Source organism: Haliotis rubra, unplaced genomic scaffold, assembly GCF_003918875.1.
Source record: "Haliotis rubra isolate DU_JTF1 unplaced genomic scaffold, ASM391887v1 Scf222, whole genome shotgun sequence".
NCBI classification, from domain to species: Eukaryota; Metazoa; Mollusca; class Gastropoda; order Lepetellida; family Haliotidae; genus Haliotis; species Haliotis rubra.
The window spans coordinates 446,632-467,512 of record NW_025766248.1 but is presented as its reverse complement, the minus strand read 5'-3'; the positions used below and the strand labels follow the sequence as shown (position 1 = coordinate 467,512).

The following is a 20,881-nucleotide window of genomic DNA, read 5'->3' as shown; positions in this document are numbered from 1 at the left end:
TCTCATTGACAGTGAGAAGATTTGTTAATCAGATGTGACATGCACATCATATACTCAACCATGTTGTAATTACATGTTGGCACTTGCTAAATTTCGCTGTAGCTCACATTCTTTAGCCATTGAGGAAGGCAGATATCTCAGTGTACCAAGGAATGAAAGAATTTGTAAAGTCTGTAACTGTGGTTATATTGAAACAGAATATCATTTTTTATTGATCTGTACACTTTTTGATTATCTACGTCAACGATACATTGCCAAGAAATATTACGAATATCCTACTGTGATTTAATATATGTCTTCTAACCAAACATCTGTTGTTAGATATTTAACCTGTTCTGTTTACCATGCCTCGACAGCCTAGACAGGTTATAGTAAATTGAACTACCTTATACCTCTTGTACATCTCTGTAACACATATTCAGTCAGTCATTGAAAGAATTTGTAAAATCCGTAACTGGCTATATTGAGACAGAATATCATTTTTATTGATCTGTACAGTTTTTGATAATCTACGTCAATGATATATGGCCAAGAAATACTACGAATATCCTTATGTGACAGAATTTAATATGTCCATGTCTTCTAACCAAACATCTGTTGATAGTAACTTAGCCTGTTATATTTACCATGCCTCGCAACCGAGACACACTATAGTAAAGTGAACCAACTACCTCATACCTCATGTACATTCTCTGGAATATATATGCATGTATGTATACACTTATATGCAATGGACCAATCAATGTTGTACCAGGGGCCGTTGGCCCACATCTGTACTGAAATAAAGAATAAAAACTTACCATGTTATACGATAACTCAATATGCAAGTAATCCTTTACATTACAGTTTATGCCTGCCTCCCCATTGATACTACGATACACAACATGTTTAGCATGCAGATGTAAATGGATTTGTTACAAAGCAAAACGTTAACAGACACTTTTCTCATTGACAGTGAGAAGATTTGTTAATCAGATGTGACATGCATATCATATACTCATCCATGTTGTAATTAAGTCTTACATGTTTATATCTTACATGGTTATATATGGACGCGGTTCTAAGTGCAAAGGAATGTATGGTATAAGGATTGGTGTAACAAATCTCCTCTTATCAGTAGAGAGATGTTTTAATGGGATGTATCTTATCGGCTGCATCTTTGAGTTGTATGTTTTTCTTATTTATTTATTCTAATCAAGTAACTGGAGGTTTTGAGAGATATATTTCTTTTTTTTTTGAAACAAATTAACCTTTATTATCAGTGCTGAAGAAAGTTTGAGAAAGATGAGCATATACATTGGATATGTGTGTAGGAGGTGACATGAATAGCACAGAACATCCATTTGCCAGGTTTAGGAAATACTGTGTGAATCACAACTTCCTGTCTGCTTAGAGGGGTTTATCATTACATGTCTGTTATGAGCATGTGTTTTTGAAATCATGAGAACAGAAATCGGACAACTGGCTTTGTTGAGCCTAATGCATCAACTGGAATGATAATCTGAAGACAGATACTAGTCAGTTTTAACAAACAGCTTCCTACTTCCAAGTTACTTGACCCTTGGCAGTGCAAGCACTTTTCCAGGATTGCGTGCTGCTTTTGAGATAAGTGTAGAAACATACAAGCAACAGGGGGGAAGGAAATCTAATCATGGTGAAAGTTTCCTTCACTGTTTACCTGCTAAATAGTGGTAACAATTCCTAATACTAATTACTGGCCATTCATCATTCAGTAGATGTTCCTTTTTTTCAAATGAAGAAACATTAGCACGGTTGTAACAAACTCAAAGGGACCACTAATTTTAGTTTGTTATAACCATAGTTTGTTCTCCACGTTTTGAATCAAATACGCAGCAAGTGTCTGGGTCCAGAAAAGCAGTTTATTATATCCAGGGCTCGATTTAGTGCTTTGTTACTTGCACTGGTGCAACCCAATATTACAAAGTGCTACCTAGTTATTAGTCTAACTTGCACAGGTGCAAGTCAATTTTTTAGTGGGTAAACTTCTGAATAAAACATCTAAATAATTCGATAGCATATTTCTGATATTACATATTGCAATAAAAACAGTGCAACTGGAATTTGACTGGTGCAACTAGGACCCGTGAAGATCCGGGGTAGAATAGGTCTTCAGCAACCAATGCTTGCCACAAAAGGCGACTATGCTTGTAGTAAGAGGCGACTAACGGAATCGGGTGGTTAGGCCCGCTGACTTGGTTGACACATGTCATCGGTTCCCAATTGCGCAGGTCGATGCTCATGCTGTTGATCACTGGATTGTCTGGTCCAGACTCTATTATTTACAGACCGCCACCATATAGCGGGAATATTGCTGAGTGCGGCGTAAAACTAAACTCACTCACTCACTAATGTTGAAGTTTGAAATAATGCATTGGGATAGATGTTCACCTTGGACCTGTTTCACAAAGCTATCTTATCATTAACACAATAATAAATCACATACTTGTACTCCAAGATCACTTACCATGTCCTTTCATCCAAAACAGCATCTCCCTTTCTCATCCAAACAGCTTATACTCATCCCATTTGCAGCTCAGACATATTATGTTCATCCCATTCTCAGGTTGAACTGTATATTCTCATCGCGTTCTCAGATCAAACATTACTGTCATCCCAATCTCAGCTCAAGCAGACTGTACCTGTCCCCTTCTTAGCTCAACCAGATTATACCCATCCCATTTTCAGCTCAGACATATTATGTTCATGTCATTCTCAGGTTAAACTGCATAATCTCATTGCATTCTCAGCTCAAACATTGTATTGTCATCCCATTCCAAGTTTGAAGAGAGTATGCTCTTTACGTTCTTAGCTCGAACACTATCCATTGGTATATGACCAGATGGTGGCCACATGAATACGTGCAAACACCTAGTTGCGGGTACAGTCCACCCAGCTGTTGTGAATGGGTACCTCGTAAGATGGGAAAGCCACACTAACTCACTGCGCCTAGTGGCAGCAAGAGTTGTATGTTCCCCAGGGAGTTGAGATTGATAATATGTGCCGTTGAGATTGACATCCAGTGATCAAGGGAAAAACAAAGAGTCTTTGAGCAGCTGAGCTGGATATCAGCACTATATAAATGTTACCATGTATGTATGTTTATCATCCAAAACTGTGTTCCACAGGAGATATTGCTTGTGTGAGATCATACGATATCTCCTGGGAGATATCATTTTGACAGTAGATTTTGTACAATGCCCTGACAATGCTATGACGTCATGAACTTGATGACGTCACAATGCTATGACATCGCTGCACTGCAAGTCTAATGGCAGAACGGTGTTCAGAGATGTACATGTTTCATTGAAAACTAATGAAGAGTGATTTTGGATGATAAATAGAATCTCACCCTCATGTCTTCTGATATCAAATATATCAACACTCGTTGATAAAAGTAAACATATCCTTGGCAAGCCTCGGATATTTGTAACTTTATCAACTCGTGGTGATATATTTGATTTCAAAAGACACTCGGGTGAGATTCTCCATATAATACCATCCCATTCTCAACTCAAACAGATTATGCTCATTTCATCATCACCTCTGGAAACTTGACATTTCCTGAATACTCAGGGGTTCCTTATGGAAGTATTCTATTTATCTTATACATAACTCTATTTTCTGATCTGTATCCTAAAATAATGTCTAAATTGTTCAGTATTCCCGTGACTGCGAGACTCCTGCACACATGCTGAATCTAATGGGATACAAATAGTATTAATTCACTGGTTTCAATACGCGGCTTGGCTCAGTATTACAGTTGTTAAATGCATGCAATAGTCACCCTAGTCTATAGTCACCCCTACTGTTAAACTTCAGTTGTTATGATAATTGATATGGATGTTTTATACTCATTCTTTGTTGTGTGGTTCCATGGTTTCAAAAAGCACATGTTCAATTCAGTCTTGAGCATGCTGTGGCTTTAGGCTAAAAGCTTTTAGTGTTTAAACTAAGGCCTGCATCTGAAATGTGTTCTTTGCATTTAACACTCATGGATCTGACTGACTTTAGGACCAGATTTAAAATGCATGATCAGGGTTGGGTTATCATTTTCTTTGTGACCTTACCAAGGATGCCATGATGTTTGGTACATACTATGTAAGATACCGGTATCCATGGGAGAAACGGTTTATTTTAAACTGAACAATCTCTCTCTCTCTCTCTCTCTCTCTCTCTCTCTCTCTCTCTCTTCAATCTCTCTCTCTCTCTCTATTTCTCTCTCTCTCTCTCTCTCTCTCTCTATATCTATCTATCTATGTATCTATCTGTCCCCTCTCTCTCTCTCTAGATCTCTATTTATCTCTCTCTATCTCTCTTCTCTTTCTCTCTATCTATCTATCTCTCCTCCCTCTCTATCTCTTCTCTCTCTCTCTCTCTTCTCTCTTCTCTCTCTCTATTTATCTCTCTCTCTCGATCATGTGTTTAGGGTATTTGGTGAATACATATTTTGAAAAGGATGGTGATGCCATTGATTGACTAAACTATACAGGGAATCAAACCTGATCGTTGGGTGTGATGAGCCAATGCTTATACCATCAGTCTAAACAACCAGTTCCATTTACTCAGTCTCAAGGGTAGGATTCTTGCTGTGTTTAGAGGCCTGTCATGGATTTCAAGTTAGTAAATGTCTGTGTCCTGTTACTTTTTCCACCCATTTATTTGTCATGCTTATTTGAAATCAAATTAAATAACTGTTCCAAACACCATAAAACCCAGTGAGTTCATTCATGTGGAACTAGCTGTCTGAAAATAAAAAAAAATGTTGCTTCACATACACAAATTATTGAAAAGCTCTGTTTTCACATCTCCAGATTAAGTTTGAAAGTTGCAAAGTTTTCTATAATGTTTTAAAAATATGAGAGGCAGCAGCTGTTGACGTCATGCATCATGTATATTATCTAGAAGTGATGATGTTACTATTTCCAGAGCTTGGATCTCGGCACTTGGCAAATGTTATCAGGTGTACTTTCTGCCACGGCATTATAAGTCAAACATGCCGTGGGACCGATAAAATTTAATGACGTACGCTGAAAACTGCCTTGCATGGAGCGCATGTTGTAAGTACTTAGGTAATGGTTGGCTTTTAATGAGTATAGGTAGAGTCAGTGTGTGAAATAATTGTTCAGTAGTATGGCCACCTGGGGAGCGGGATATGTTTTTCTGAGCCAATTTTGGATTGAGTAGTAAGATATTTTTACACAAGTTAATACAAGGAGAAATCTGGTCGCAGGGATAGAAAATGTATTCAAGTTTCAACGATGCTAGAACTTCAGCCTGAGTGAACATGAAACAGGTTTCTGTCTCTTGTAGAACCAGGTACAAAGGACCATAACAAGCATCACAAATATTTACAGTATATTCCTGAAATCAGAAATCTGCTGACCATTTTGCTGGAATTTCCTTTCCCATTTCAAACTCTCATATGTGACAGCTGAATAACAGTTGTTGTACGTCACTAGAAAATCAAACGAGCCAATCAGGCTACCTTGATTTTAATTTAACTCTTGAGATTGAAGCGAAGGATTCTCAGACTGATCCATAGTTTACACAAGTTGTAGCATATTTCCCACCCAATTGTCTCAAACAGCTGTAAGTTTATAGGCAGATTTCAAAGTTCTACTAATATTTATTGCAGAAACGAAGGTGTGAAAATAACAATCTATTTTGTACCTGTTAACGAAGCACAATGCCTAACGTTTCTACAGGTGACTGCTAATTTTTTCAAAAGGAGTACTCCAGTACTTGAATGGAATAATATATCAGTACACTGAAACTATGGTTGTAAATACGGAATTTAAACCGTGCTTCATTGCTCTGGTGCGTATCACTCAAAAACATTTCAACTAAAATATACAGCAAGCTGCTTAGTTATATCTGGCATTTTGTGTACAGCATGCTCATAAAAAAGTAGTTAACTGTATATGTACGAGAGTGTAATAAGTTGCAAGTAGTACCTTTGTGTGAGACCATGAGTTAGCGTGACCCTAGGGTTTAGCATGCGTATGTCCAGACTTGAACTGTCACATGACAAATAATGTTGTTCCTGTGTCAACATTTGAACAGCATTTGTAACCTTTAAAACAATCACCCAACTTTTTGCCCTATATTCCTGTGTTTGGAGCAGTTAAACGACTGGTTTCAAAGTGAGTCAGACTTTGAAAGCTGTAACGATTGATGATTGTGCTATAAAACATCCATGGATTACCTCCCAAAACATTTTGTCATGACTTTGGACTCTCTGGGTAAATGACAGAAGCTCAAGCAGCCCTTATGAACACAAATACCTGTCTGTATACTGTGGTGATGTTCATTAGTTGTCAGTTACGTGGTCATCCACTTGACCCGTTTTCTGTTTTCCCATAGGGATTCTGGACTAGAATTAATCCCCAACTGAACAACCTTTTCACGACATCAGAGTCAGCTTGATAGACTGGGTCGTCAGGCTGGGTGAAATGGTTGATGGTGTCTTTCTGCAATATTCTTCTTGTTTAACTCTGCACTCAGCAATATTCCAGCTATATGGTGGCAGTCTGTAAGTAATCGTTTCTGGATCACACAATCCAGTGATCAACAGCATGAGCATCGAGTTACACAGTTGGGATAAGATGATGTGTCCACCAAGTCAACGAGTCTGACCACCCGATCCCATCAGTCGCCTCATACAACAAGCATGGGTTGCTGAAGACCAATTCTTTGTGCAGTAGCATTCTATAACCTGACAATATCGATCACTGGATTGTCTGATCCAGACTTGATTATTTGCAGGCTGCTGTCACATATCTGGAATATTGCTGAGTGTATCATTACACAACGAACACATGCATACATACTGTTGAACAAGGTGAACATCTATCCCAATGCATTATTTCAAACTTCAACATTAGAGTGAGTGAGTTTAGTTTTACGCCGCACTCAGCAATATTCCAGCTATATGTCGGCGGTCTGTAAATAATCGAGTCTGGACCAGACAATCCAGTGATCAACAGCATGAGCATCCAGATACACAATTGGGAACCGATGACGTGTCAACCAAGACTGACCCCTCCGATCCCGTTAGTCGCCTCTTACGACAAGCATGGGTTACTGAAGGTCAATATTCTAACCCGTACCTTCACGGATAGTTGATTAAGAGAGAACAGCTGGATTTTTAAGGAACATCAGGTTCTCATTTTAAGCTTCACCCCTCCTATATCTATCTCAGTGTATGGATCAGACGATTGTGTTTTCGCTCAGTGTATGAATCTCGTACATATGTATGTTAATATTCTAGGGAGGAGGGCATCAAGCTACTTGGCAGCTTTACAATTATATTGGTCTTGAACATTGGTAGCAGATGTTCGTAAAGGCTCCTAAGTCTATAAACCATTACTCGGAAATTGAATATTAGCATTACTGTCGATCAGAACATTCAGACTTGAAGGCTGTGTACTTTAAGGCATGCAGCGATATGGTGCTAGTGCCTCTCTGGGTCCTCACTTAAGGAATTAATTAATCAGCCAAAATGGCCAGTAGGTTAGTTCACTGTGCTTTGATGTTGAATTGTATCTTACGTCTGCTCGCAGTCTGCACTACCAGAGTTTCATGGCAGCACACAAGCTAGTGGCTATCTTGAAGAGGTAGTTTAAACTTTAAAGGCATCTGTGCAATTGACAGGTGAACAAGTTCATGTTTCCACTGTGTTTATACAGCGTGCAGTTATGTCGGAGATGGAGTTAGTTCGGTAATGATCAGCCATACGTCTCGACATGTTTAAGACCTCACTCCAATATTCCAGCTACATGATAGCAGCCATTGCAAATACTTGTGTCTGGAGAAGACACAAAGCTGCAACCTTGTTGCAACATCATGACACTGTAGGATGCCGTCAAGGATGTAGCGTGGCTTACAATTTGAGGGAAATATGTTTTGTACATTTTCAAAAGAATGTGGTTATGAAGTTGTTTTTTAAAAATATGAACTTTTGGACCATATTTAAAAAAATATTTTGTAAAATCTGTCGTGCTTTTTTCTGCCTTTATTCTAAAGTGTAAATGTATCTGGCTCAGTAGAATGTGCACTTGTCTCTTCTTCTTATATTTGAACAGTCGGTTCAACAGCAAAACTCTAAGAAAATATATATCAGAGTAAAAGCTCAGTTCTATGAATTCAGAAGACACTTTTAGCAGAAGAGCATGGTTCTAACATCTTTGACATTTTTATTTGAAAGACATATTAAATATTTTGCCCGTGGAAGTGAAACCGTAGCTGGGATTTATCTCGACCAGCTCAAAGTCTGTTTTATGCTGCTAATAGTCTGCAGCAAATGTTTGATAAAATACACACATTGGAATTAATACATTCCCAGGTTAACATCATGTTTGATTTGATGCTTGGTCAGGTCAACTTGTAGTAAGCTGATATCAGGAACTGTACATAGTCTTTATTGTTCAGTTAGAGATAATTAAAGTGAGTGAGTGAGTTTAGTTTTACGCGGCACTCAGCAATATTCCAGCTATATGGTAGAGATAATTAAAGGTAATGTTAGTATAAAATGTTAAATCCATCTGAATTTAAGAAAACAGGAATCAAATTTTAAACAAAATAATCCAATTTCCCTATCAAGGCTTTTTGTTTTGAGCTGATATTTCTTCTGCTGGTTCAACTTTATCATTATGAACAATTATATCGAAGATGTACATGAATGAATTAATGATCAGAAACAATGAGCAATTTCTTAGATACTAGTAATCACTTGATGTTCTTTTAAAGGTTAAAAAAGGTTTTATCTGTTTTGGGTTCTAGATAAATCTCAACCTTTGGGGTAATCTGATATTTCAGCTTAATCATTATGAACAATTATATTGAAGATGTACATGAAAGATTTAATGATCTGAAGCAGTGAGCAGTTTCTTACATAATTACTTTATTTGTTTTAAAGGTTGAAAAACTCTCTATATTTTTAAATTATTTATCTTTCCTACTATTTGAGTACCAAGATAACTTCTGTCAATCAAATGGTAATTTAAAAACCTACTCAATGCACCTGGAACCTGGATTGAGCTCAACTTAAGTCAGTTAACCTTTTTGCATTCTTGCATAATTTAGTCAGTTACGATCACGTGTGTGATCCAATGCTTCTGAACCCTCGACATGAGCTTGCTTCCCTGGTCTACAGTCTTGTTTGTGATGGCGAGTCATCAAGTGTTGGTCTGTCTCCCTTTACTTATGAGGCTATGGAGTAGCCCAGTGGTTAAAGCATTCACTCATCACACTGAAGACCCGAGTTCGATTCCCCACATGGGTACAATGTGACTCTGAAGCCCATTCCTGGTGTCCCCTGCTATGAAATTACTGGAATATTGCTAAATGCAGCGTAATACCATATTCACTCACTTTCAACCAAGAAAGTCTACCAACCTAAAAAGTTATAACATATAAACAATCATTGAAATCCTTCAAGTCTGTCCGATACCTTAAAATAACATAAGAAGTGAACATAATTGTGAAAGTTTCCATGTTTGTTAAGATGGCAATTCTGAAGCACTTAATATATGTTTTTTATTAGTAAAAATAAAAAGTAAGTTAATTTGGTATCAGCTTCATCCGTTGTACCCATGTGGGAATTGAACCTGGTCTTCAGCTTCATGAGCCAACACCAACCACTAGGCTACCCCCCCTGCCCTGAGTCAGCAAGCCTTTGCAAGGCTCTTCCACACACCTCATTATTATGATGTGATTCTGCTTATTGTCATGTAGACTAAATGTTCTGATGAAAAAGAACACCAAATCTTTTGCTTTTTTTTCAATCTATTTCTGTCTTGTTTTCTGCACAAATATGTTGCTGAACATCCTTCGAATATTGTATAAACAGCAACGTTGCACTTTGTAACCTTAAACTGGATATATAATTATCTTGAAATACTTCTGACAGTGTAAATTTCTGATTTGATAACCGGTTAACCTCCTGATTGACCAATCAGAATTGAGCAATTCATTGTAGAGTGTGCTAAAACTGCAGTGTAAATAATATTTGCACCATGTTCATTACAATTTTGTGTTGATATCTTTTTAGGTTAAATCTGTTTCAAAATTATGGATATTTGAATTTTCTGATGATTGTCAAGGAATTTTTATGTTAGATTAGAGAGGCACAGTCAGTGCCCAGAACTTGTAAGTCTACTAGTCCAATCTTGTCACTTGATATTATCTTAGCGTATGGATTTTTATTTGCAAAGCTTACTGGACCAAAAGATATTTGGTATACCAGACTTAGGGTGCGTACTTGTTGCCAAAGACACAGACTGGATTCATGTATTTCTGACGAACAAGAAATCAATTTGTTGTGGCACGGGTGAACATTCCTGTTGTCAAGTTCTATCGCAGTGCATTAGTATTGAGTTTATCCAGTAAGTCCTTTGTTTGTTTTTTATTGAAGTTCATCCGAACATGTGTCACTTTTTGTAGATTGGGGACCGTGAGAATGTTGTGTAGATTTGTAATTATGTTTCTAATTGATTAATCAGGTGTAGAAAATTGATCATTTGTAGGGCAATCAGTTGTGCTAATGTACTCAAACAGAATTGTTGGATGTAGACACATGGTCATCAAGTTCACTCCAGGGGAAGTCAATATTCACTGAATGGACGTCTGCCCAACACTGCTCACTTCCTTGGTTAAGGGCAGACGTGCTCAGTACTCACTGACATTGTTATTTGTCTTCTTCTTCTTGCTTGTCTTCATGCGAACATGGAACACTTGTATCTCCCCTAATTGAAGCTCCTTCAATGTAAAATCACTAATTAGTACACCACGAGTTACCTCCCTTCCACAAGCGGGGAGCGAGGGAGCCACCCTCTACCCATGTGCCTCACTCTCTCCTTCTTAAGCCCAGTGAGCTGGGCGTGAGGCGCCTGTGTCTCCGACACACTATATCCTTGGATTATATTTAGTTAGTTACCTCGTTATAGACATCTATAGAGGTTTAGCTAGTATCCTTCAACAATTATATATTGATATTTAGTGGTGTTTCTACTGTTTATTCACGGGGCGCCATGTTTGTTCTGTGGATTACGTTGATGAAAATTCTGTACTGTTGCAGATTACGTTTTTATTCTGCTGCTGATCCGCATTTAATATGCCCTAGCTGTACTGCGCCATGTTCATTTTATTCACGTGGCAGTTGCGCGGTACTAATTTATCAATTCTGCCTTTAATAAATAAATACTTTATGTTTGAGGCGCAGCAGCAGATAGGTCCGCGTATGCAGAGTCTAGCCATGACTGATACACCTGAACCCTCGCCAGTCTACTGCTGTTGGTCGACCCCCCCCGTCTGGTATTCCGCTAGAGTGGTGGAGAGGCGTGGGGCGTAGTCCGCCGCCTCAAAGAAGCGTCCTGCTTCCCCAGACATCCCATCGTCGCAGCCGAAGACTAGAGGGCTTCTACTGCATCTCAGCGCCAGACTTCACACCCCAGGGCAGCGTCGACCTCTGAGGGAAATCAACGAAGTCTACTAGAACTTTCTCAGCCGAGATTGTTCCCGTCGCAGATTTGGGCCTGTATGATGATCAGCCGATCATCATACCTGATAATACATCAAAGAATGACCGATGTCGGCAACAGTGATGTCAGCGCCAGATCAACATGCAGCCTGATGTACTAACGCTGATATTCGATGATCTTCCTGAGGGTCCGTCACTACCAACACTCAACGCAGACTTCGCGCTTTTAGGGCAGCGTCGACCTCTGAGGAAATCAGCGAAGTCTACTAGGACTTTCTCAACCGAGATTGTTCCAGCCGCTGAACTGGGCCTCTCGATGATCAACCGATCATCATCCCGGCGTCGCCACAAGAAGCGACCAGTGACATCAGCAGAGATCGCCATGCAGCCTGATGTCTCTACACTGATGTCAGGCGACTTCCCTGAGGGCTCAGCAGCTGTCATCGCCAGAGAGGGCACCGACCACTTCGTCGCAGACCATCCCAGACGAGCTGTTGCGGCAGATCATGACCATGATGGAGGGCCACTACAGACGGAGAAGCAGCCAGCCCAGGGCCTGAGCAACGCGAGACAACACCCCAGAGGCACCCCAGTCAGCGTAGCAGCCACGACGAAGCAGCCTTCGAGAAGGAAGTCACAGACCACCTCGGCGAAGGACCCAGATGTACAGTCTTCGCGAAGGCTTTTCGCGAAGACGGGAGAGATAGTCACCGTCCTCGGCCTCATCCTCAGATGCGGACTCAAGGTCATCCCATAGACGCAGATCACCTAGACGATCTCCACGCCGTTCACCACGACGATCTCCACGTACATCACCACGTCGATCACCTCGCAGGTCACCACACAAGTCGGCAGCGTCACCCGACATAGAGATAGCAGCACACAGGTCACCATCAGAAGAGCATCAACCTCTCATCACCGATGCTGGTACAGAAGATGATGGAGACATCATCTTCTCAGACGCTGAGATAAGATATTGGATGGTAAACAACCTAGATTTATCTTCACCGTCCAAGAGTGGCAACTCAGCGCAGACATACCTGATGAAGGAAGATGATGGAGACATCATCTTCTCAGACGCTGAGATAAGATATTGGATGGTAAACAACCTAGATTTATCTTCACCGTCCAAGAGTGGCAACTCAGCGCAGACATACCTGATGAAGGAAGACGATGTAGACGTCGTCACCCTACCTCCGATCGACCCGATTGCTGCGGTGCCACAGAATGTGGACACAGCCTACCATAAAGGCATGTAAGTTCAAACGCCAGAGGCGTATGTTCTTTGGCCTTAATAGATCTAGAACGATCAATGAGATTCTTATCACCAGATTTCGTGACACGACTTCTGAAGATGATAGGATGATCTACTCGGCTCTACTTATGCAGAACCAGCAAGAACCACACCCTGTATGAAGCTAGCGGCTCATATATTGATCAGACTCTAGACACGCCGATAAGGAAGTCCCAGGCGCCTCAGCGAAGAACTAGAGCCTCACCAGTTACAAGGGGCGTCCGCGGAGGAGTAGCGCCGCCGACCCACATCCTGTTGAACACAGAGGTGGTTCCGCGAAGCAAGCATGAGTCAGGATAAGTATAAAATATCAATTTTACTCTAAAAATTACATATATATATACTGATCGGGCTCTGACTCGATACCTTCGCGAAGGTCGCTTGAAGGCTAAGTGGCTCAAAGTCTGCTTCACCCAGAAGATCTAGAAGGGATCCTTGAGGCTTCGTGAAGTCTCCGGCGTTCACCGAGGAAGTATCCTCCAAGGTCTCCATATACTAGCCACTTTCGTCATATATAGCTACTTTCGTCAGTCCGTTCAAGACATCGCATAAAGTGTCTATCAACTGTATGCCATATGCGTCTATAAGCCTCTGCGAAGACAACTGCACAGGCTATTTACAACACAGAGCGTCGCTATATTAATTAGTCAGCGGCGTTTCATAGATATTCACAGAAATCAACTTTCCATTATAGATTGCTAGAATATGCTATCCCACACTACGATACGATTATCTACATGCGTGACCATTACGCAGATCTGCAGACAATTCAATATCGAAATTGAACAGCAACCTGTTACAGCGAGTATAACTCATAATCGTCAAGCGTTTCTGAGAAGTAATATGTACAACAAGTTCAGCTTTAATTCTACAATTATGGCGATACATTCATGTATACAGTCTACAAGCTGACAACTTGCAAGTTTATTGTACCTTTATATAAGGAAGTCGAATTATATTCAAAACTGAAGTTACTTTCACGACAGCCAGGAAAATAACCTACCCAGCATTAATATTACAGAGCGAGGTATTTGGCGCCGGAGGTTTCGTGGCGTTTACCATTAACCCTCGAAACACGTGGTCACTTTCGGGTAACCGGAAAGCTACGGTGAAGACCGGCGATTATGCTAATATAAATGGCGGCAAGATTTTATACAAGGTTTTTCCTGCTACACGGTGACATCACAGCGGGTATTCTACAGAATCAAAATGCCTTGTTCTGATTGGACGCGATGGACAACGACCTCATGCAGAGGTCGGTCTTAGTTCACAGTTCAAGACTCCGTTACAAGTGACAACTATATATCAGTGAGCGAGCAAGCCTCCTTACAGTCCAGTTAATCTGAACCTTCATGATTGGGCTGCTTTCTTCAGGTTAGAGACCTCCCCTGTCAAGTTAGGGCGAGGCACGGCGGCAGTCAGGCGATTTTACATAAAGTTCAGCGAGGACAGACACACCTGGTTGTGTACCTACATCGTCAAAAGGACTTATGCAGCGAATTTACCTAGACGACCGGAATACAAGTGGATCTAAATCCACAGCGTCTCAGTCTACAACTGAATTTCATCATCAAACTACTAACACAACTAGATGGTTAGTAAACCTACTTAAGCTTTCTGATTGGAGGATTAAAGCGGAAATTTCACGCTCCAACCGGGATCTGTATATAGTGCTCCAACACCTCACAAGTGAGGTTTATGAACACCCTGGATGACATACTTGGACTTCATGATACGATGATTCTATCACGATGGCCAGCAAGAGCACTGTAAATTTATCTCCACCGAACCAAACAGGAGGGAAAAATGCATCAGATTATTTCCTCTATATTCAAGTTACGCAGACTGAAGTCTCATGTACTACCATCTCCTTGGATCAGAACTGTCATACTATGTGCCTACAAGACTGATGGACCCGATCCGACCCTCCATGAGCTTCTAATACTCATGATATTAGAGCGCTAACTTCTACAATTGATCTACACAAATGTTATTTGAAATTATGGAGGGGTTATTTCTGGAGATCCGATATGGTGGTTGCCAACCATTATCTGAGAGATATCACCGTCAAGGACGTCTCAGGTATCCACCAATTCGGTTCCAGGGTCCTCGCACAACAGTTGACAGTTCCTCGGAGAAGATAAGTCAATCTTACAGATTTCTACTTATCTTATAACAGTACTAAATAGCTACTTGCTATATATAATTTGCTTAAGTTCTTTTTTATCATCACAGTACTATGATTATTACATCATACAATATATAAGTTAACAACTCTACAGAGTTTGTTATTATATATTTACCTTAAGTTAATCATATCTTAAGCGTAGTACTATGGGTGCATTATAAATGCATTAGCTAATAAACTCTACAGAGTTTTTGGCTATTATATACGTAGCTTAAGTTAATTATATCTTAAGCATAGTACTATACACATATTGTAAAATATATTAGCTTACAAACTCTACGGGTTTTGCTATTATATAGGTAGCTTAAGCTTATTCATATCTTAAGCTCAGTACTATGTTTATATCATATAAGTATATTAGCTAACAAACTCTAAAGAGTTTTTTGCTAATTGGCTTAAGTTTCATCATATCTTAAGCATTATGGTTACATTATAACATGTATTAGCTAACAAACTCTACAGAGTTTTGCTATTATATATGTAACTTAAGCTTATTCATATCTTAAGCAGTACTATGTTTATATCATATAGGTATATTAGCTATCAAACTCTAAAAGAGTTTTGCTATTATATATTTGGCTTAAGTTTCATCATATTTTAAGCTTTATGGTTACATTATAACATGTATTAGCTAACAAACTCTACGGAGTTTTTGCTATTATATATGTAGCTTAAGGTTTTCCTTCATATCTTAAGCTCAATACTATATTTATATCATATAAGTATATTAGCTAACAAAACTCTAAAAGGTTTTTTGCTATTATATATTTAGCTTAAGTTCATCATATCTTAAGCAGTATGGTTACATTATAAAATGTATTAGCTAACAAACTCTCGACGGAGTTTTGCTTTTATATATATAGCTTAAGTTAATCATATCTTAAGCTCAGTACTATGTTTTTTAACATAAAAAGTATATTAGTTAAAAAACTCTAAGGAGTTTTTTGCTATATACATTTAGCTTAAGTCTAATCATATCTTAAGCTTAATACTATGGTTACAATATAAGTCTATTAGCTAATAAACTCTACAGAGGTTTTGGCTATTGTATATGTAGCTTAAGTTAATTATATCTTAAGCACAGTACTATACTCATATTGTAAAATATATATTAGCTAACAAACTCTACAGAGTTTGCTATTATATATGTAGCTAAAGCTTATTCATATCTTAAGCTCAGCACTATGTTTATATCATATAAGTATATTAGCTAACAAACTCTAAAGAGTTTTGCTATTATATAATTAGCTTAAGTTTAAGCATATCTTAAGCTTAGTACTATGTTTATATCTTAAAGTAATTTAGCTAACAAACTCTAAGGAGTTTATACTAGCAATTTAACAAGCTTAAGTCTATTAGTCTTAAGCATTGTATTAATGTTATATATACTTTATCATAATAAGTACATTGTAATAAGTACATTGTAATAACCTTTATATGGCAGCTGATAAGTTAGCAGCAGGAATTCATCAGTTCAGTGCCTTTATGAAGTTCCCATAGGGTTATTACAATCATCACAGTTCAAATCACTAATTATTAAAATCCAAAGTATTATATATTCCCACCTCCTTTTTCATTAGGATTCTACAAGCAAAAGAGCATGAGTCAGGATAAGGAAAAATATGTAATTTTTAGAGTAAAATTGATATTTTATACTTATCCTGACTCATGAGGTAAGCCCCTCCCATCCTCCCCACATAACACTTTGGATTTCCCTGTAAATTCAAATGTTGGGCTCAGTATATGAGGAGAGAGTGAGGCACATGGGTAGAGGTGAAGCCCTCGTTCAGCTTGTGGAAGGGAGGTAACTTCGTGGTGTACTAATTAGTGATTTTACATTGAAGGGAGCTTCAATTAGGGAGATACAAGTGTTCCACTATGTTCTTAGAAGAAGAAGAAGACAAGCAAAAGAGCATGAGTCAGGATAAGTATAAAATATCAATTTTACTCTAAAAATTACATTTTGTAGGTAGGGTAGCCTAGTGGTTAAAGTTTTGGCTCATCACGCTGAAGACCCAGGTTCGATTCCCCACATGGGTACAATGTGTGAAGCCCATTTCTGGTGTCCCCACTGTAAGTTAGTGTAATGTTGCTGGAATATTGCTAAAGCGGCACAAAACCCAACTCACTCACTCACTTATAACTACAAAAAAATACCCCCAAAATATTCAGGATCCGTTTTTTTTGTTACATCAGGGAAGTACAATATGTGACTGACTACCCACTACACTGCTGTCTGGTCAGAAATATGTTTTAGGTGTAGTAGCCTCTGTAAATAAGCCATATATGAACACTATCATCTCCTTAAAATAATGTGTAGTAGCAGGTTCATGCTAGTAGAGTCAACTTAAGACAGACTGGATATGTGTCATAAACTTTCATGTAACATTAGGATACACTGACAAGTATGTTCGGCCATGATATGTAGGAAAGTTTAAGCCCAAAGTGTACTATCAGCCACTGGCCAAGGCTGTTTTATTTATCAGAAGAGGATGTAATGCGTACGTGAGACTGTTCAACCATTAGAAGCTCTTCTGTTATACTAACACGAGTGTCTGAGATAGGGTCACTTGTATACATGACAGCGAGTCGAGTAAGTTCCGCAACCCTCATCTATACAAATTTCATTTATCGCATACAGTAAAACCATATTACATACTGTTATTGACAGTTATATTCGTTTTTGAAAGTCATGGAAATATGTTTTAAACAATTATTTTATTGGTCAAATTTGGAGAAACAGCTGCTAAATTCTGGGCAGCAATTTCTTTTTCTATATACATAAAAAAATGTCACAAACATAAATTTTCTGAAAGCTTGTTCATTGTAGATTAAAATATTTGTGTGTTTTTTCACAAACACCTGCACACATATCTTATCCCAATGAAACATGTTTAAGAGACATTTACAATTCGGAGTACTACATAGGGATAAGAGATACAGGTGCACTGTGAGTAATACAGGAGTTGTTTATCCATCTGTCTAATCTTTACGTAGCAGGCAACCATGTTTTCAGGATGCTGTGATAAAAATGAAAAAGTGCTGACTGTGACGAATAAAGAGAGTCCTACTATCACATCATGAGCTACTGATATCCTCAGATACCTGAGACGGAACATGGAGTTAAGTCACTTTCATTGTGGCTATGCAGAATTGCATTCCTTAATTTTAGATGTCCAATTCTATGTGACGTCACTTTACACAAGTCATAGGTTTGGGGGTGTATTATTTATGGATCAGTTTACAATAATAATATCACAGCCTTTGCATGTGTTTATGACAGACATCGGGGCAGGATATGCTGACCTTTTCAGGATGCTCATGGTACAGTTGGAATTGTACAATTGACTCTGCCTTTAACAGAGATTTAATTCGGTTGTAGGAAGGGTTTTTTCAAGTTTGGGGGTTAAACATGCCAAATATTTCTGATCATGTGTTAGAAGTGCCATAATAATGATTCTAGGTTGTCTGCACCATTCATACCCGTGCTGGTGGGTTTCTCCAAAGTGGTATCAGTGAGTGAGTGAGTGGGTGAGTGAGCTTGGTTTTACGATGCTTTTAGCAATATTCCATCAATATCACCGCAGGGGACACCAGAAATGGGCTTCACACATTGTACCCATGTGGGGAATCGAACCCGTGTCTTCGGCGTGAGGAGCAAACACTTTAACCACTCAGCTACCCCACCCCCCCAAAGTGTTATCAAACATCTCCATCACTTTGGGCTTTCCTCCCACATCAAGCTGACACATAGAATATCATTTAGTCCCCAAAGTGATGTTATATGAATAAAGAGGGAGACAGCTGTCGTTACTGAAACGCTGTTCTAAGAGGTGTTAAGCCAGCTCACACAGTCAACACTAGGTCTTTACAGTAGTTGAATCTGAACAGGTCTGTATGCAAGAAGGTGTGTTTAGGTATTAGTGGTGTTCCGATTAATTGAAATAATCGAAGATTGGTCGCAGTGACCAAATGTCCAAGCAATCGATCACATTTTCTCATAATCGAACATAAACGATTTTGGAACTACTGTTTTAGTCTTTGAAATACTTGACAATGGAACGTATCTTAGAAGTTGTCAGGGCCTGAAAACGTGTTAATTCACTTCACTATCTGAGAAGTCATAACTGAATATTTCTCTAAGACTCCAGGAAGTTTATATTCATGATATATCAGTCATCACTTTAAAGTAGCAGCTTGCATCATGTTATACATATCTGTAATTACAACCTGGATAGGAAAATCTGAAAAATGACGCTAACCAATTTTTTTCGATGATTGTTCGTTGGTAATGAAGCAATCATCAATTGTGAGATTTCAACCAATTCCCAACACTATTAGGTATATGACAGATTAATGGGACCTATCTGACAGTGCTCACTTCTCTTGGTGGTGGCTTTGTTCCGCTAGTTGTCCTGATAGTTTGGATTTCCTACCATCTGGAGTTTGGACATGCTGTGAAGTGATAACTATGACAGAGTTATACCAGCTGGAGTGCATTGACCAGCTCCATCTTGTACAGCCTCCAATCTTCATCAATAATAACTTGAATTTTATTAGTACCAAGATGGTTGTAAATCACGGGTAGAGATATAAACCTGTCGATCAAGTCACCTGTGAGTAACGAGTATCATGGATTAGCTGACAGTGGGCTTTGTGAACATGTCATGGTATTTATGACCTGTCAATATGGTGAATTTTCAATCGAAATGTTGTAGCTGCTATAAATGAAGGCAGGTTTTTGAGTTCATTTTGACACTTTCATTGGGGACATCCCAAATCTGTATGTTTTTCTGTTAATGCAATGACAAAGTTTTAATTTAATTTCAGTTTCATAATTAAAAATATAAGTCGAGGGGATATTGGTAAAATGCTAATATTCAAAGATAAAACTTAAGGAATCCCTAGATTCAAATACTATAGAAGGAAACCACAAAGGAGCAGAGTTAATTCAAAACACTGCTACATCAATGTTTTGAAAATATAATGATTTCAACATGGCCACAATGGCAGCCATATTGAAAATCTTGTATGAATTTGTTTTCCCTTCTTATGATAATTGTTTAATGTTTACTGAAACTGAAATTACATGGATTGAAGCCAGCAATGGCATGGAACAAGACTGTTCAGATTTCCTGTCCACATTTTGTCATGACGATCATATCAGATATGTCCTTGTGTCCTTTCCTCCAATTGTGGAGATTATCTCTTCTTTACAAGAGTAGGGAAATTTATGACAGGGAAACACTTATTTTGGGGGGATGATGAGGGTGCATGCATGGATGGATGGATGGGGTTGGGGGGTTCTGGGGTTGGGAAATGTAGTGTGTTCATTAGACTTGTTTATGTGACTCCTCGTGATGTTGGATGCTGGAAACATGCCAAATATTAGTAATTTTGGCAAGTCCCCAAGTGCCAATATCTGATGCTATTTATTTTCTTTCATTTATGATCTTTTTTAAAAAAACTGTTAAGCTCTGTGAAGCGGATACTTTGGAAGGATGATATCTGCAATATGGTGTTATCAATACCCGCTTTGAGGTATTGGGTCCATTGAAACTGATATCCTCTTACAGTGTGCTATGGCGGTTGAGCACTTATGAAAGTATGCTTGCTTAAATCGTTATTTAGGTTTATTCAAAATTTGATTTTTGATGCTGCAAAAAAGTCGAAAAATAAATCAGGTGAGCTCCAGCCCCTCAACACTGTGTTGCATTTTGTTTGATCGTCATCAAGGTTGTTACATGATTGATTAGGAATTTGAGTCCATTGCCCTCAATGGGTAACTTCAAAGAAATAGTAATTTGTTCCTCTAGCGTACTCTGGGATTAAATTATCGCGATATGTTCACCTCAAGGACTATTGGCAGGGTGCTTTCAGAATGTAGTGTTCTGACAAA

The 20,881-nt window shown here is 38.8% G+C and overlaps 1 protein-coding gene across 1 annotated transcript in view; it reads left to right on the top strand.

Moving 5' to 3' along the window:
• The window catches only part of LOC124277484 (ribitol-5-phosphate xylosyltransferase 1-like), a 196,386-nt gene that overhangs the window by 909 nt on the left and 174,596 nt on the right, over window positions 1-20,881 (top strand).